This window comes from Pan paniscus, chromosome 9, assembly GCF_029289425.2.
Source record: "Pan paniscus chromosome 9, NHGRI_mPanPan1-v2.0_pri, whole genome shotgun sequence".
Classification (NCBI taxonomy): Eukaryota; Metazoa; Chordata; class Mammalia; order Primates; family Hominidae; genus Pan; species Pan paniscus.
The window spans coordinates 39,851,163-39,869,912 of NC_073258.2; the positions used below are offsets into that span (position 1 = coordinate 39,851,163).

At 35.3% G+C, this 18,750-nt stretch overlaps 1 pseudogene; it reads left to right on the plus strand.

Moving 5' to 3' along the window:
* Positions 1–18,750, plus strand: part of LOC130540628 (large ribosomal subunit protein eL8-like) — a 106,757-nt pseudogene that overhangs the window by 23,460 nt on the left and 64,547 nt on the right.

Sequence of the window (18,750 nt, forward strand, 5' to 3'; positions counted from 1 at the left end):
ATGTTAATTGCACCTTTCTATGGGTCCAAAGGTAAACACAAAGCCAGTTCACAGTAGTTAATGAATTTTTATTATCCTCCTGAAGGCCTGATCCTCAGACAGAGAGAGCAAGATGATATCTCAGGCTCTCCTAGAGGACTATACTTTGACCCGGGTGTATATATAGATCACAGAAATCTCTTCTCCCCAGTGTATATCAGGAGTGAGAGTTTTGATATCTAGCTTTCCAGAGTCATATATTCTTTATGACATCCAGGTCAAATGGCCTCTCTGGAGGTATTTTTACCATTGTACATTTTTGGAGCCAACATATAGTTATTAAAACTTTCAAGTTATCAGACTTATAAAGACAAGAGGGGAATTTGAGTTCCTCTCAAGACCACAGGATACTATATGGAAGGAAGTTATGAAAGAAGAGCTGAGTTGTCTTAAAGCAATTAACCAGACTTATCGTATTAATTTAAAAAAAAAGACTAGATGTTTGGACAATCAACCCATTCATTCGCATTCATTCTTACTATGATTGGAGCAAGGAGAGCAAGATTCTAATTTTTTTCTGCTTTTCTGAATATTGCATTTCATTCTGCTTAACATTTCATATTCATAATCCAAATAAATAGTTAATAAGCCTTATCAGTTCCCTTTTATATTATAGATCTCATTCACTTACCCTGTCAAAAGTCAAGAGCCTATTTGATAAGCTATGCAGTTTGAATAATGAAAGTAGCTGATGAGTCTGCTAATCATCATTCCTCAAATGTTTACGTGCGTATGGATTTCTTAGAAGTCTGGTTAAAATGTAAAGTCAGTTTAGTATATCTGGGATGTGGCCTGAGGTTCTACATTTCTAACAAGCTTCCAAGTGATGCTGATGAAGCTGACCTATGCACCACACTATAAGTAAAGTTTTTAATATGATGAGTTCCTGATTTGAAGCTTTCTTGTGCTTTGAGGCTGGATTCTATCCTCTTAGGAAGAAAAGTCCAATGTTTTGGGTTAAAACAGAAAAAGAATGCCTCAGCATCATAATTCACGTTTTACATCACTCATTGGCTTGTCTGCTTGGAATTCTGATCTGAGTCATTGACTCGGACATCTTTCTGTGTTTTGTACTCGTTACTTTGCCTAGTCCTTCCTCTGACTGCCTTTGCCTTGTAGCACTGTTTCTTGAAAGTCACCCAATGATCACCAGGATCAAAAGCTGCTGGGACGCTTGTTAGAATAAGTATTTCATTGGCCCTCCTAGAGCATAGTGATACTCTGAAATCTGAAATGAGTGCTTTAAATAGCATAATAAAATTGAAAATCACTGAAATGTTACTTTCTTTGCAAGTCACTTCTAAGTTAGTATGACTGTTTATTGTTTATCTAAATTTAATTCAGTGTCTTATTCTTATCTGTAAATAATCCCACCCCGGCGTGCTTACATGACCCTCTGTGTCAGACTGGCTTGAATTCTATTCTGATGTGCTTTCCAGAGATAGTCTTTTCTACTGCCCAACCTTCATTTGCTTCGCTGTCTGCCTGTTTCTGTCTTTCTCAGATTGATCTTTCATATTCCATGTTACACTCTTGCTCACCAAAGTGCTAAAAACAAACCAGAAAGGAGTTACAGTGGTCCCCGCTGCTCCACGAGTTTCACAACCTGCAGTGTATGCCTGAAACCACAGATAGCACCAAACCCAATTGTCATCAATCAGAACATGTTTCTGTTTATGTCTTCCACACACAAATGTAATGTTATCATGCCCTGTGGTTGTAATTTTGTACACTGAGGTGTGACAGCAAAACTAGCACACATTTCTATTTCCTTTTACACAATTTCATAGATAGAAGATTCATTCTACACTGTAGATCTTAGCGACCTCAGCATATGATTTTTTTTTCTTTCTTTATTCAGTTGAGAACTTGCACCTTTTCACTTAAGAGAAGCATTTTACTGCTACTCTTTGGCATATATGAATTGCCACATCACTACTCTTGTGCTTTGGGACCAATATTAAGTAAAATAAGGGATACTAGGACACAAGAACTGTGATACCTTGACCATGAATTGGATAACTGTGACTGCTACTAAGTGACTCATGGGTGGGTAGCGTAGACTGCATGGATCTGCTGGACAAAGGGATGATTTGTTTCCTGGGGGAAGATGGAGCAGAATGGTGTGAGATTTCATGATGCTGCTCAGAGCAGCTGGTGCACAATTTAAAACTTGTGAATTGATTATTTTTAAAATTCTCTATTTAGCATTTTCAGACCTTGGTAGATAGCCGTAACTGAAACCACAGGAAGTGAAATCTCAGATAAGAGGGTGCCTCTGTCATTTTTACTGTAGTTGTGATTGTAGGATGCCAAATAAAATCAACTAAATTTATATTTATGTTTAGATGACCATGGACCAGGTTGCTTTGAGAGAGTAAAATATAATCAGGACATAGTGACAACTCTTAAAAAGTGTGTAATTTATCGAGTGTAAAGGGAACTGAGAGAAACATCTTGTAAGACAGTGAAAACATAAGCTCCTACCCACATTTTATAAACATATGTTTATTTCTGCCCAATATCTTTTGAGAGAATCATGTGTATTAATTTTTATTGCTGCTGTAACCAATTACACAAAATTTAATGGCTTAAAACGTTACACTTCTGTAGGACAGAAGTTCAGAATAAATCTCAGTGTTCTAAAATTAAGGTCTTTCTTGATCTGGGCTCCCTCTGAAGGTTCTTGGGGTATATCCATTTCTTACCTTTTTCAGTTCCTAGAAGCCACCTACACTATGTTCCTCAGCTTCCAGCCCCTTCCAGCAATGGCTTCATTCTGATTACTGTTTCCATTATTACATTTTCTTCTCTGAATCTGAACCTCCTACTTCATTTTTATAAGAATTCTTTGGTTAGGTTGAGCTTTCCTGCATAAGCTAGCATAACCTCAGATCTCAGGATTCTTAACTGAATTGGATCTGCCAAGGCCCTTTTCCCATTCAAAGTAACATATTCACAGGTTCTGGAGATTAGAACATGGCCATCTTGAAAGGGTTGGGGGAGGCATATTATTCAGCCTACCACTTCATTCTTTCCCAGTTTAATCCATGTGGTATGGCTGGGACTATTCCTACATGCCTATATCTAGATGGACTCTATTATTCAGACTGAGAGGTACAGAACTCCACTGCAGTGGTCACGGTAATAAGTTCTGAAGTGAGTCTGTGACCAAAGCTAAGCAAATGTGATTACTCCTTGCTACTTCTGTTAGAACAATTTTTAAAAGATATTCTCTTTCTCCTGGGATTACTAAGTTTGTAAAATAGGATTCTTGAGTATCTGGTAGCCATCTTTTTTTTCTCAAATGGAGAAATCTTATTAGAGAATGAAATGAACATAGAGAAAAACATTGGTGAGAAACTGGGAGAAAAATATTCACATGACATTTTAGGAATTCAACAAAGGCACCAATAACCATTTTTGTCATAAAGTTTGAGCTGTTTTCAGTCACTTACAAACAAAACAGATGTGTAAATATAGTGATTATCTGAATCAACAATAAAAGAAAAAGCAGGTCAAGTTGAGAAGACAAAACTTTGCATCAAGGGGTGAAAACAAAAGTAGCACAGCTGGTGCACAGGAGAACTATTGTCACTAGAGGAGGACAAGTGATTCCAAACTTTGAATGTTCTGAGCATACTCCTGAATATTCTTTTTATAGGATGGCCGCTTTGTGTTGTAGGCTGGGTCTATCAGCTTAAACAGCTGTGTTGAACTGCCCAGCAGGTAAGATAGGTAAGTATAAGATTCGGTAGGCCCTTACTAAATGTCATGGATAGGCTGCTGTGTGATGGAATTAAATTAAAACATGCTAGAGTAGAATGGGACATATTTTAGGGAGAAATACAACCCAACTAAACAAAGGGGGAATTGAGTCCATCCCATGGCTAAGTTTCTTGTAACAATTTAGTGAATTAATTAGTTTTATTGGTATAATTGGAGACAAGCAAAAAACTTTCTTCATCTTTGTTTTTAATGAAGACTTCTAAAGAAGAAATATTTCTATTTAATGATCAGTTATTTTTCTTTCTTGTTTTATGAAAGAAACTCTAACAGGCAAATGGTCCAGCTCCGGCATCTGCACAGTTCTGTGTGCCTTTCACACACTGGGATGCCTTGGTTTAAGAGGAGATTCCCAGCTGTGTGGAGGAGATGACAACAGTGCAGATCTAAGCTTGAAACAGCAGGTTTTATGGCACAGCGGTTGAGGCATTCATATATTCACCAAGATTAGAAAACTTCAGAAAGACTTGTTCACAAAATTCTGAACTGACCTTTAATTAAGGCTATATGGAAACTTTTTTTCTAAGTTGCTGTGAACAGATGACAGATGCAAGATTTATGGCATCAAGAATTTAATCAGAAAAACATATTTTCTTTCCTAGAGATGTGGTAAATTGTTTTGTTATATGAAGGAAAAAATACAACACTCATGAGCACAGTTGTTTATTTCCAGGTCCTTTTTTTTTTTTCCTGAGTGTTGTGAAATATTTTATTCTTCTTCATTTGAATCAGATATATAAACAGTAGCATCAGCTGGAATAGGTATAAGCATAATATATTATGTTCAAGTTTTAGATATGTCTTAAAAAGTACATGTTTTCCCATCTCTGTTTAACAAGGATGTAAAAAGTGGCACTATAATACAAATTGTTCATGAAAGGCTGGTTCTCTGGCATTTTCCAAAGTATTTGGCGATATAAAAGACTTAAAAAAGGAAAAAAAAGCCGTAAAATTATTTAACAAAATATATTAGAAAATATATAATATAAAAATAACCCCAGTGATATGCTGTCCGAAGTGAATAAACACAGTAAATATACCAGCAATACATTTAGACTCCATGTAACAGTTCAAGCACTAGCCCTGCCATTTGAATTTAATACCATGTATTGCTTTCAATAGTAAAGTTAATTATGTATTTAATAAGACTTTAAGATACTCTCCTACCAACCACTTCATGGCATTTCTGGCTGACTCTTTTAGGAAGCCTGTGTCCTAATGAAAAAGAAAGGAGCCAATATTTCAAAAGCCAATTTCACTTTTAAATGCCACACAGAAATAGGGCAAGGGAGTGAAAGCACAGAAAAAGGCAATTATAATAGTAAAGAGTGGCCCAAAGCAATGTGCAGGAAGATGCACTTCTGGTCCTGATTTATGTCAACATGACCCTCATTCATGACACTGAAGTCAATTCACAGGATTATAAACAGGCAGCTCAGTAAGAGAAGAGCGGGTAATGCAGTCCTCCAGATTTATCCATTTCCCATCTGATCATTGTCAAAAGGATAAAATTCACACCTTGGCCTCATCTGTTCTTATTACAATCTTTGTCATTGGAACGAGGTGCCTGAATGTTAATAACCATTGCGATCTGGGAAAGCTTGTAGTCTGCAGTGCTGCTATAACCTTTTCAATATTCCATATTTGATTGGCTCTCCAATCCACTCTGATTTCTCACATGAAGGAGAGGTTGTAAAAGGTGATAACAGAGGCAGTCATCCAATCAAACTGCAGAACCTTGAAAAGGTCAAGCACATATAGAGTTGCCTCCCTGAGAACATAGCGGAGAAATAAAATGAAGGCCCCTTTTTCTTATCTGAGATTTCATAATCTCAGTCTTGGACTACAGCAATTCAAATCACAGGAGTAAAAAAAAAAAAAGTTAAAAGGAAAAACTTGTCCACCTTCACGAGAAATAAAATTATTGCTATACAGTATTTTTCTGTTTTTTTCTAAAGAAGTTTAAGTTTATTCAAAATACTGTATCAAAATAATGCAGACAATGTAGAATAATAATTTTAAAAACTCAAGTTTAGGAATCTAAATTACATGAGTTCAAATCTCATCTCTAGCATTTATTAGTCAAATAACTGTGGCCACTGAATTTAGAAGGCTCAAAATTCTTATCAATAAAATATAATATTATTTTGTTTTTTAAAGCATTGTTTTAGAAATGGGAATAAATAACATATTTGTCCACTGTATAATAATCCAAAGATGGTGGCACACATCTTCACAGTAATAGCAGTAACAGCAGCAATAACAGTGGTATTAATGCAAAAGTAAAAATAGTGGGACCAGTAGTAATACTTGTAGCACAATAGTCGTAGACATATAGCAGAATCATTTGTTTTCATATGCATATTAGGGAAAAAAGTAAATTACACTGTTTTTACCAAATAGCTGTATACCAATAAAGCATATTTAAATATATATTCATAGAAAAAAAATCAGGTAATATGTCCAAAGCATATTATTAATATGTCTTGTTAACCCAAGAACTCAGAAACTTCTATAAAATACAAGAAAAGACAACTGGGTAGATTAACTTACAATGAGGAATGAGAATTACATTAGGCCTATGCTTCCTAATTTAAACTATATTTGAAATTAGGATATTTCTTACATTCTCTGCCCTAAAATCTCTTAGAAGAGGACACAGGACAGAAGTGAGTAACCAAATTGAAAGCAGTTAACCTGAAGAGTGTGTTTTACGTAGGAATGGACTAACGGGTAGGAAATAGTAGCTAGAAACTACTTCAAGGTCTGTCATAGTCCAGAAGTTATATGTGTACTGCAATACTGCGTGTAGTCTGATAATTCTATTTTCTTTTTTCCTATTGTGCCTGCCTCCCCTATATTTGGATGTAATCTTAACTGTCTAGAAACTCAGCCTAACAGAATTTATTTATAAGAACAACCACCACCAATATTGTTAGGGTCAAAACCGGATTCATCTACTAAGATTTGTTTTAACAAATTTGATTGAAAATATAGCTTTTTATTGCAAATATAACTTTGGGACCTGTAGACTGACACAGCTAATGAAGTGAGAGAGATTTTATGCTTAGAAAAAAATAAATAATATGTAATCTTTAATTTGCTGAAATATTAACTTCATTGGAGGAATTATTTCAGAATCCCACTAATACAAATTAAGAAGCTGCTATTTATAGTATAATCCTTCTTTGTAGCACTGAATCATTCTTTCATCATGGTGATTTTTTGGTATACTTTTGGTAGCTGTGGGACAGATTTTTAATGTTGAGACTTCTAGATGTATTTCTGAGCTACATGACCGCTAACTTGGTGAGGGATACTATCTGTAAACTGATTTCACTCTCAGAGTAAACCAGCTTCCAATTCTCTCTCTCTCTTTCCTCTCTCTCTTTCTCTCTCCTCTCCCTCTCCTTTCACTTCCATTTTCATCTTTCTCTTTTACCAGCCCCCCCACACAATAGCTTACCCCTACACATGCATACACACACATACACAAGGAGAGTAGAAGAGACAGAGATGCAGAAAAACAGAGACAGAGATAAAGAATTATTTTGTGACCATGAGCATACTATTCATTCAACAGGTGCTGTATAGACTATTTACTGTGTCAGATATTCAGAATAAGAGTACTGGAGAATGTTGTCATATTTACCCTGACAGAACTCAATTATGAGGGAGACATATTTAACAATTTAATTCTCCCTGTCCCCAGATGGGATAGATAGAATCAGAAATATTTGAAAACAGGCAATAGAAAAATGTGTCATAGTCTGCGATTTTGGAAAATAAAGTGGATGGCCAATAATCTAAATATCTAAGTGAATAGTTGAAAGAAAAAATTGTATTTCCTTTCATGTAATAGATAATCAGTCTTGACCACCAGGAAGAGATAGGGGAGCTGTTTTGCCATGAGGCAAAGAAGCATATGTTTGGTACACGTGTGATCCGCTTGGAAGCTTTTGGTATTCCCTCACCCAGTTTTTACAATAAATAGACAATTGTAGCAGCCATGCTACAGTTGGGCATAGTGATCAAGGAGAAGACCCTTCATGGATGAGTGTTTAGATTGTACCTTTATGTAGGCATGCCACAGAGATTAGCAACGGTGCTAGGTGACATACAGGGGAATTTCAACTGTATAGTAGAGGAGAGAGACAGAGCGCGTTGGTTGTGAACCTTAGACTAGCTGAGGTTGTGGGGCTATGATTTATATTATGACATTTTCTTAAGTTTCCCCCTAGACAGAATTTTCTTGGGAATCCTGGACCTGATGATCCCAGGAATATGTAAAGAAATGGATCTGAGCAGGGTAAGTGGTAGACTAGTGGTAATTGTAATATCCTTCAGATTACTCTTTATAATGAAGAATTCATTCCCTTAACTGCTTGGACTGCTGCCAGTTGACAATTCGCAGTTGTCAGCCTTCCTCGGGCACCTTAACTGAAGTGAGCCACTTCACTCAAAGACATGTTCCCTTCCTCAGGCAACCAATATTCAATTACTTAAGTACACGGAGTTATAAAAACCTATCCCACTTGCCCCAAGTTACATAACTCTAAGATATTATCTCAACTTCAGAGCTCTTCATAAGGTAAGCTGAGGCCTTCTGTGAGAATGCATCTTGGCCCAATATTTTATCCTGCTAATCTTTCTTTTTTCTTTTTTCTTTTTTTTTTTTTTTTGAGACGGAGACTCGCTCTGTTGCCCAGTCTGGAGTGCAGTGGCGTGATCTCCGCTCACTGCAACCTCCTCCCCCCGGGTTCAAGCTATTCTCCTGCCTCAGCCTCCCGAGTAGCTGGGACTACAGACGCCCGCCACCACGCCCAGCTAATTTTTGTATTTTTACTAAAGACGGGGTTTCACCATGTTGGCCAGGATGGTCTCAATCTCTTGACCTTGTGATCTGCCCGCCTCGGCCTCCCAAAGTGCTGGGATTACAGGCATGAGCCACCTCACCCGGCCCTATCCTGCGCAATCTTTCTTCTCTTTCTTTCTACAAATGTTGATTCCAAGAACAATTAATAAAAACTTCCAAACTAATAATGTCTGTCCCAGCCTACTTTCTGGCACAAAACTATATGAAGAGTTTGAAGAAAAACATGAATAGACCTTTCACAAAAGCAAGAGTTGCTCAATACATGTATAAAAAGATATTCTGAATTAAAATCAACTGGAAAAGCAGACATAAAGACGATTGTGAAAAACTTTTTTGTTTTATTTTTTAACTTAATTTTTCTGAAAGTATTCTGAAAGATAATACTGCTTGCATTTCTGTGTATAATATGATGGTTTGAAGTACATACACATTGTGAAATAAATAAATACTAATTAGCTAGACTAATAACTAAATCTAGCGAATTAATATGGGAATTGCCTCAGATACTACCAATTATATTGCTAATAGTGCTGAGAATACTTAATATCCACTTTCTTAGCATTTCTAATAATAAAATATATTGTTATTAGCTATAGCCACCATGTTGTACAAAAGATCGCTTGAACTTACTAATTCTTACTAAAATTTTGTATCCTTTGACCAACATCTCTCCAAACCCCACCACCAACCCCCAACCATCCTAGACTCTTGCAACCACCTTTCTTCTCTCTACTTCTATGAGATAAAACTTTTTAGATTCCACATATGCATGAGATTTTACAGTATTTATCTTTCTGTCCTTGGCTTATTTCACTTAATGTAACTTCCTTTAGGTTTAATCATATTGTCTCAAATAACAGGGTTTATTCCCATGTATAATGGCTGAATTGTATTTCATTCTATATACATACAAAATTTTCTTTATCAATTTATGCATTGATGAACACTTAAGTTGATTCCATATCTTGGCTGTTTTCAATAATGCTGCAATCAATGTGGGAATGCAGATAGTTCCTTGACATACTGATTTTATTTACTATGGATATATACCCAGTAGTGGAATTGATGGATCATATGGTAGTTCTATTTTTAATTTTTGAGGACCATCTATACTGTTTTTATCAGGGATGTCATAATTTCTACTTTCACCAAAAGTGTGCAAGGATTCCTTTATCTCCAGTTTGTCAATAATTATTATCTTTTGTCTTTTTGATAATAGCCATTCTAACAGGTGTGAGATGATATCTTATTTAAATGCAAATTGTGATTTTAATTTACATTAGAATGATGAGTTGTAATATTGAGAGTTTTGTAATACACCTGATGGCCATGTGTATGTCTTATTTTGAGAAACATTTATTAAGGTCCTTTGCCCATTTTTTAGATCAATTTTTTTTGTTTTGGCTGTTGAGTGTCTTATATATTTTGGATATTAACTCCCTGTCAGATGTATGGTTTGCAAATATTTTCTCTCATTCCGTAGGTTGTTTCTTCACTCTCTTGACCATTTCCTTTGCTGTGCAGACCTTTTTAGTTTGGTACAGTCCTATTCATCGATTTTGGAGTTTGTTGCCTGTAATCTTGAGGTCATATTCAAAAAATTGTTGCCAGACTAATGTCAGGGAGTTTTTTTCTCTATAATACAAATGGGATTGCATCAAACTGAAAAGCTTTTGCACATCAAAGGAAACTATCAAAAAGTGAAGATACAGCCTACTTAATGGAAACCATACATGTGCAAATCATTCATCTGACAATGAGTTAATATCAAAATAGGAAAGAAACTCAACTCAAGAGCAAGAAAACAAATAACATAAATTAATAATGAGCAAAGGACTTGAACAGACATTTCTTCAATGAAGACATACAAAAAATGCCCAACATAACTAATCATTAGGGAAATGCAAATCAAAACCTTTATGAGATATCATCTTATGCCTATTAGAATGACTTTTGTCAAAGACAAAAGGTAAGTGTTGGCAACCTTATGGAAAAAAGGAAACCTTTGTACATTTTTGGTGGAAATGTAAATTAGTACAGCCATTATGAAAAACAGTGTAGAGGTTCCTTAAAGTATTAAAGAATTAAAAATAGAACTACCATAAGATCTAGCATTCTTATCACAGATATGTATCCAAAGGAAATGAAATCAGTATCTCCAAGAGTTATCTGTACTTTCATGTTTATTATATTATTATTTACAACAGCCAAGACATAAAAACAATCTAAATATCCATTAATAAATACAAGGTTAAAAATCTGGTATATATGCACTGGAATATTATTCATCCTTAAAAAGAAGGAAATTCTGTCTTTTCAATAACTTGGATACATCTAGAGGTTGTGCTAAGTGAAATAAGCTAGGCTCATTAAGGCAGTCACTGCATGCTCTCACTTATATGTGTGTTAAAAAGTCATCAAACTCCTAAAAACAGAGAATATATTGCTGTCAAGGGTAGGGGAAATGAGGAGATGTTGGTCAAAGGATACAAAGTTTTACTTACGCAGGATAATTTTTTTGTGGAGATCTAATGTACAGCATGGTGACTATAGTTAATTATTATGTGTTTTATACTTAAAATTTGCTAGGAGAATAGATCATAAATATTCTCACCACACACACAAAATTGACAACTGTCTGAGGTGAAGAATATGTTAATTAGCTTTACTGTAGTAATATTTAACTCTGTAAATGTATGTCAAAACATGTTGGATATATTAAATTTACCAAATTTTTATGTGTCAATTATACCTCAATGAATCTAAAAAAAGAAATTCTAAGAAAAATTTCTTAAAGTAGAAATTTTTCTAATTTAATAATTTATGAATTTTTTTTACTTCAAAGGCAATTTTTGCTTAATGCAAAACCTTGAGAATCAGGGATAAGTATGGGAAAAGAACAGCATCATAATGTATCACAAACAAAGCACATCTAAACTATAACCATATTTAGAGATACAAAGATAAATATAGTTGGTCCTTTATATTTATGGGTTCTGCATTCCATGGATTCTTTACTATAGATAAAACATATTTGGAAAAAATAAAGTATTGTTGCATCTGTACTGAACATGTACAGACCTTTATTTCTTGCCATTATTCCGTTGACCATACAGCAGAACAACTGTTTACATAGCACTTACATTTCATTTGGTATTTTGGTGCTGTCATTCATACTAATTTTCATCCAAGGTTTCATAACTCCCCATAGCCCTTGTTACATCTTTTGTTATAATGTTGGGTGATTTAGGCCTCAGGAGCAGGCCTCTGACCTTCTTTTGCCCCCCCTTTTTTTATTATACTTTAAGTTTTAGGGTACATGTGCACAATGTGCAGGTTAGTTACATATGTATACATGTGCCATGTTGGTGTGCTGCACCCAGTAACTTGTCATTTAACATTAGGTATATCTCCTAATGCTATGCCTCCCCCCTCCCCCCACCCCACAACAGGCCCCAGTGTGTGATGTTCCCCTTCCTGTGTCCATGTGTTTTCATTGTTCAATTCCCACCTGTGAGTGAGAACATGCAGTGTTTGTTTTTTTGTTCTTGAGATAGTTTGCTGAGAATGATGGTTTCTAGCTTCATCCATGTCCCTACAAAGGACATGAACTCATCCTTTTTTATGGCTGCATAGTATTCCATGGTGTATATGTGCCACATTTTCTTAATCCAGTCTATCATTGATGGACATTTGGGTTGGTTCCAAGTCTTTGCTATTGTGAATAGTGCTGCAATGAACATATGTGTGCATGTGTCTTTATAGCAGCATGATTTATAGTCCTTTGGGTATATACCCAGTAATGGGATTGCTGGGTCAAATGGTATTTCTAGTTCTAGATCCCTGAGGAATCGCCACACTGACTTCCACAATGGTTGAACTAGTTTACAGTCCCACCAACAGTGTAAAAGTGTTCTTATTTCTCCGCATCCTCTCCAGCACCTGTTGTTTCCTGACTTTTTATTTTATTTATTTATTTATTTATGTAATTATTATTATACTTTAAGTTTTAGGGTACATGTGCACAATGTGCAGGTTAGTTACATATGTATACATGTGCCATGCTGGTGTGCGGCACCCATTAACTCATCATTTAGCATTAGGTATATCTCCTAAAGCTATCCCTCCCCCCTCCCCCCACCCCACAACAGTCCCCAGAGTGTGATGTTCCCCTTCCTGTGTCCATGTGTTCTCATTGTTCAATTCCCACCTATGAGTGAGAATATGCCATGTTTGGTTTTTTGTTCTTGTGATAGTTTACTGAGAATGATGATTTCCAATTTCATCCATGTCCCTACAAAGGACATGAACCCATCATTTTTTATGGCTGCATAGTATTCCATTCCTGACTTTTTAATGATCACCATTCTAACTGGTGTGAGATGGTATCTCATTGTGGTTTTGATTTCCATTTCTCTGATGGCCAGTGATAATGGGTATTTTTTCATATGTCTTGTGGCTGCATAAATGTCTTCTTTTGAGAAGTGTCTGTTCATATCCATGCTTTTAACTCTAATGTTCCCCTGCCTTTCTGGTTGCGGATCTTAAGGCCCTCCCAGGAGAGGGTCCCACGCTATATTCTGATAGTAAGAATGCTGATGTCATGATGCTTCCATAAAAACCCAAGAGGACAAGGTTCAGTGAGCTTTCAGATAGCTGAACATGTGGAGGTTCCTGGAGGGCGATAGTTCCCAGGGAGAGCATTGGAGCTCCTAGTCCCTTGCCCCTTCCCCCATACCTCATGCTACGCATCTGTTCTTTTGTATCCTTTGAAATATTCTTTATATTAAGCCAGTAAAATAAGTAAGTGTTTTCCTGAGTTCTGCAAGCTGCTCCAGAAAATTAAACCCAAAAAGGGGGTCGTGGGAACTCCATCTTGAAGCTGATGGGTCAGAAGTTCCTGAGGCTTGGACTTGTGGTGCAGGGCAGAGGCCAGTCTTGGGGACTGAGCCCTCATTGTGCGATCTGGCACTATGGCCAGGTAGACAGTGTCTGAACTGAATTAGAGCACACCCAGCTGGTGTTAGCTGCTTGGTTTGTGGGTGCAAAAATTCCCCACATATATGGTCATAGAAGTCTTCTTCTGTGTTGATGATTGTCATGGTGTGAGAGCACAGAAAAAATAGGTAGAGAGAGTTTTCCCTACACAGGTATTATAAGTAATCTAGAGATCATTTAAAACTGTCTGTAGGTTATATGCAAATACCACACCATTTTACATAAGAAACTTGAGCATCGATGGATTTTGCTATCTGTAGGGAATTAAACTAGTCCTTTACAGATACTGAGGGACAATGATATGTATGTGCATGTGTCCGTATTTGTTTATATATATGTAATTTTAAATAAAATTGGTACTATAGTAATAATGTAGTTCCTATTTTATTTTAAACTTAGCAATACATCCTAAATATATTCTATTCTCAAAGGTTTTGATTATGTTTATAAAAGACTGTGACATTTATTGTTGATGTTATTTTAATATTCCTGTTAAAATAATGCACAAAAACAAATTAGCATAGATGTTTATGCTTATCATGTATTAAGGAAAACCATATTTAAAGTAATTATTGGCTGAAGAATAAACACACTCAGGTTTTTGTTATATATTCCCTGATTATCTTTTAAAAATCTTTAGCAAATGATAATCTTACTAAAATTATTTTGTAATTTTTCTAATATTGTTCTTTCTGAAAGGTAAAAAATGCAAACATCCTAATTTACATTTCTATGATTTTTATAAACTTGAATTTAAAAATATTTATATTTTAATTACAAAGCTTCTTAGCATGAATTGTCTGATTCTATCCATTATATATATTTTTTCTTTTTTCTATTATGCATTTCTGTTTATTATCTTCTTAATGATATGTTATAGTGTGTTTTTGTTTCTTTGCATCCAACAAAAATACCTAGATTTCAATACAATTCTCTATAATTAAAATTCCACTTCTGCTCAATAAATTGTAGATAATCATAACCTCAATAAGAAACAAGAAAAGAGATGAGGCAAGTCAACTGATTTGAAAATAAACAATAAAAATTGAAGATATAAAAATAAGTCTAGATAAAAATATATATATTTTGAAAACTTTTAAAGTTGCAACCAAACACTTGGAATGAGATATTCAAAGAATAAAAAATCCTGTCCTCACTGTAAGATATTAAAATCAGTATTGTGGAGGAGAAAATTGACTGACTTCTGAGAATACATCGAAACTACAAGAGAAGATTCATTAATAAAAAGTTGATAGATATTCAATATTTAGGAAACTGTCCTAGAAGAAGGAATCAGAAAAGTGAAAAAAGAAGCAATATTTGAAGGGATAGTACAATATAACTTTATGGGGTGAAAATAAAATGGCATCTTCAAAAGGAAAAGACTGATAATGGCAAACATGACCACAAGATGATGCTAGTGGTATTTGTCAATATCTTTTGAGTGTATGAAATGTGCACAACTCAATATAAGATACCTGTCTTTACACATGTTATTTAACCCTCAAAATCACATTTTAAGGTACATATTTTTTAAATGAAAAATGAATTCTTAAATATATTGTGTAATATCACAATCAGTTCAGTATAAACACAAAAGTTTAAACAGATTTAGTGATTTTCATTTCACATATTTTTATTCATCACATATTGGGTTGATACATTTATATAAGTTTCAAAGAGTTTTAATTTTAAAGATAAAATAGCAGACAGCTATGTGGTCAGTTTTGGAATAGGTGCGGTGTGGTGCTGAAAAAAATGTACATTCTGTTGATTTGGGGTGGAGAGTTCTGTAGATGTCTATTAGGTCCGCTTGGTGCAGAGCTGAGTTCAATTCCTGGGTATCCTTGTTAACTTTCTGTCTCGTTGATCTGTCTAATGTTGACAGTGGGGTGTTAAAGTCTCCCATTATTATTGTGTGGGAGTCTAAGTCTCTTTGTAGGTCACTCAGGACTTGCTTTATGAATCTGGGTGCTCCTGTATTGGGTGCATATATATTTAGGATAGTTAGCTCTTCTTGTTGAATTGATCCCTTTACCATTATGTAATGGCCTTCTTTGTCTCTTTTGATCTTTGTTGGTTTACAGTCTGTTTTATCAGAGACTAGAATTGCAACCCCTGCCTTTTTTTGTTTTCCATTTGCTTGGTAGATCTTCCTCCATCCTTTTATTTTGAGCCTATGTGTGTCTCTGCACGTGAGATGGGTTTCCTGAATACAGCACACTGATGGGTCTTGACTCTTTATCCAATTTGCCAGTCTGTGTCTTTTAATTGGAGCATTTAGTCCATTTACATTTAAAGTTAATATTGTTATGTGTGAATTTGATCCTGTCATTATGATGTTAGCTGGTTATTTTGCTTGTTAGTTGATGCAGTTTCTTCCTAATCTCGATGGTATTTACATTTTGGCATGATTTTGCAGCAGCTGGTACCGGTTGTATCTTTCCATGTTTAGTGCTTCCTTCAGGAGCTCTTTTAGGGCAGGCCTGGTGGTGACAAAATCTCTCAGAGTGAACAGGCAACCTACAAAATGGGAGAAAATTTTCACAACCTACTCATCTGACAAAGGGCTAATATCCAGAATCTACAATGAACTCAAACAAACTTACAAGAAGAAAACAAACAACCCCATCAAAAAGTGGGTGAAGGATATGAGCAGACACTTCTCAAAAGAAGACATTTATGCAGCCAACAGACACATGAAAAAATGCTCATCATCACTGGCCATCAGAGAAATGCAAATCAAAACCACAATGAGATACCATCTCACACAAGTTAGAATGGCAATCATTAAAAAGTCAGGGAACAACAGGTGCTGGAGAAGATGTGGAGAAATAGGAACACTTTTACACTGTTGGTGGGACTGTAAACTAGTTCAACCATTGTGGAAGTCAGTGTGGCGATTCCTCAGGGATCTAGAACTAGAAATACCATTTGACCCAGCCATCCCATTACTGGGTATATACCCAAAGGACTATAAATCATGCTGCTATAACGACACATGCACATGTATGTTTATTGCAGCACTATTCACAATAGCAAAGACTTGGAACCAACCCAAATGTCCAACAATGATAGACTGGATTAAGAAAATGTGGCACATACACACCATGAAATACTATGCAGCCATAAAAAATGATGAGTTCATGTCTTTTGTAGGGACATGGATGAAATTGGAAATCATCATTCTCAGTAAACTATCTCAAGGACAAAAAACCAAACACCACATGTTCTCACTCATAGATGGGAATTGAACAATGAGAACACATGGACACGGGAAAGGGAACATCACACTCTGGGGACTGTGGTGGGGTGGGGGAGGGTGGAGGGATAGCATTAGGAGATATACCTAATGCTAAATGACGAGTTACTGGGTGCAGGACACCAGCATGGCACATGTATACATATGTAACTAACCTGCACATTGTGCACATGTACCCTAAAACTTAAAGTATAATAATAATAATAATAAAAGAGACTAAAAAATAGCAGACAGCTTAAATTTATGCATTTATACATTGAGAAGAATAAAGGTGGCCTCAGAACTTTCTACTCTATTACAATGGCAGGACATGTGTGTCACAGATACAATGGGAGACTTCATAGTAACATAAAAAGGTTAAATAAAACTGGTAAAGAATATGTTTAATTAAAATACTAAAGTGATTGCATTAGTCATGGTTCTCCAGAAAAAAAGAACTAATAAGAGAGTATATATACATATATAATATTACATTATATTATATACACCTATATGCATATATACACAGTATGTATATATGCATTCACATATATGCATACATATATACACATATAGATACATATACAAATACATGTATACATATACTCACATATGTGTATAATAAGTAATGTGTTTACATAATATTATTGAGGTTGAAATCTTCCATGATCTGCCATATGCAACCTGGAAACCCAGGAAAGCACGTGGTATAGTTCCAGCCTGAATCTGAAACTCTGAGAACTAGGAGTTCCAATGGTGTATTTCTCAGAAGACACATATTGCTGCTCAAGCAGTTCATCAGAGAGTGTGAATTCTCCCTTCTTCCATCTTTTCATTTCATTCACTTCTTAACAGATTGAATGATATCCACCCACACTGGGGCGGGCAATAACTTTATACAGTTATTCAAAACCTAATCTCATACAGTGACACCTTCACAGATACACCCAGAAAGAATATTTAACCAAATATTATTGGAGCATCCTATAATCCAGTCAAGTTGACACATAAAATTAAGGAACACAATACTCAATTATGTAGAATATTTCATCTGCTTATTATAAATAAAACTTATTCCATATTCTTGTCTGAATAACTATGCCCACCAGAAAGGAATATATAAAGCCTAAAAATGAATGATACTATTTTTATCACTCTTTCAATTCTATCATATTTTGTTTTATTTTTCACTTTAGTCTTTCTTGAAACCTTTCTTACGAAAGGAGAGGCTGAAAAATTAAAATTTGTCTAGCAGTATGGAATCTGTATAAAATAGTATAACAGGCTTCTAAGGCTCTAAAAATAGTGTCAGCAAGATTAAAAATCTAGATTGAGTTCAAAGAGGGCAAATCAACTTTTAAATATTAAAAATAAATACAATTGTGTATTAGATTCCTATTATTGCATTAACAAATTACCAGAAACTTTATGGCTTAAAATAGTATGAATTTATTACCCTACATTTCTAGAAGTCAGAATCCCAAAATTAGCTTCACCAAGCTAAACTCAACATACTGCCAGGGTTCTGTTCCTTTTTTAGGACTTGAAAGGAGAATCCGTTTCCTTGCCTTTCCCAGCTTCTAGAGGCTGCCCATGTACCTTGCCTTGAGGTAACATTCCTCCATTTATAAGCCAGCAACATCAGGCCAAGTCCTTCTCATGCTGCAATTTCTCAGATTCTCTCTTCTTCTTCCCTCTTAAATCTATACCAACCTTTGAGACTACATTGAGCCCACTTAGATAAACTAAGGAAGTCTCCTCATTTTAATGTCAGTTGACTAGCAAGATAAATCCTATCAGTCATCTTAAT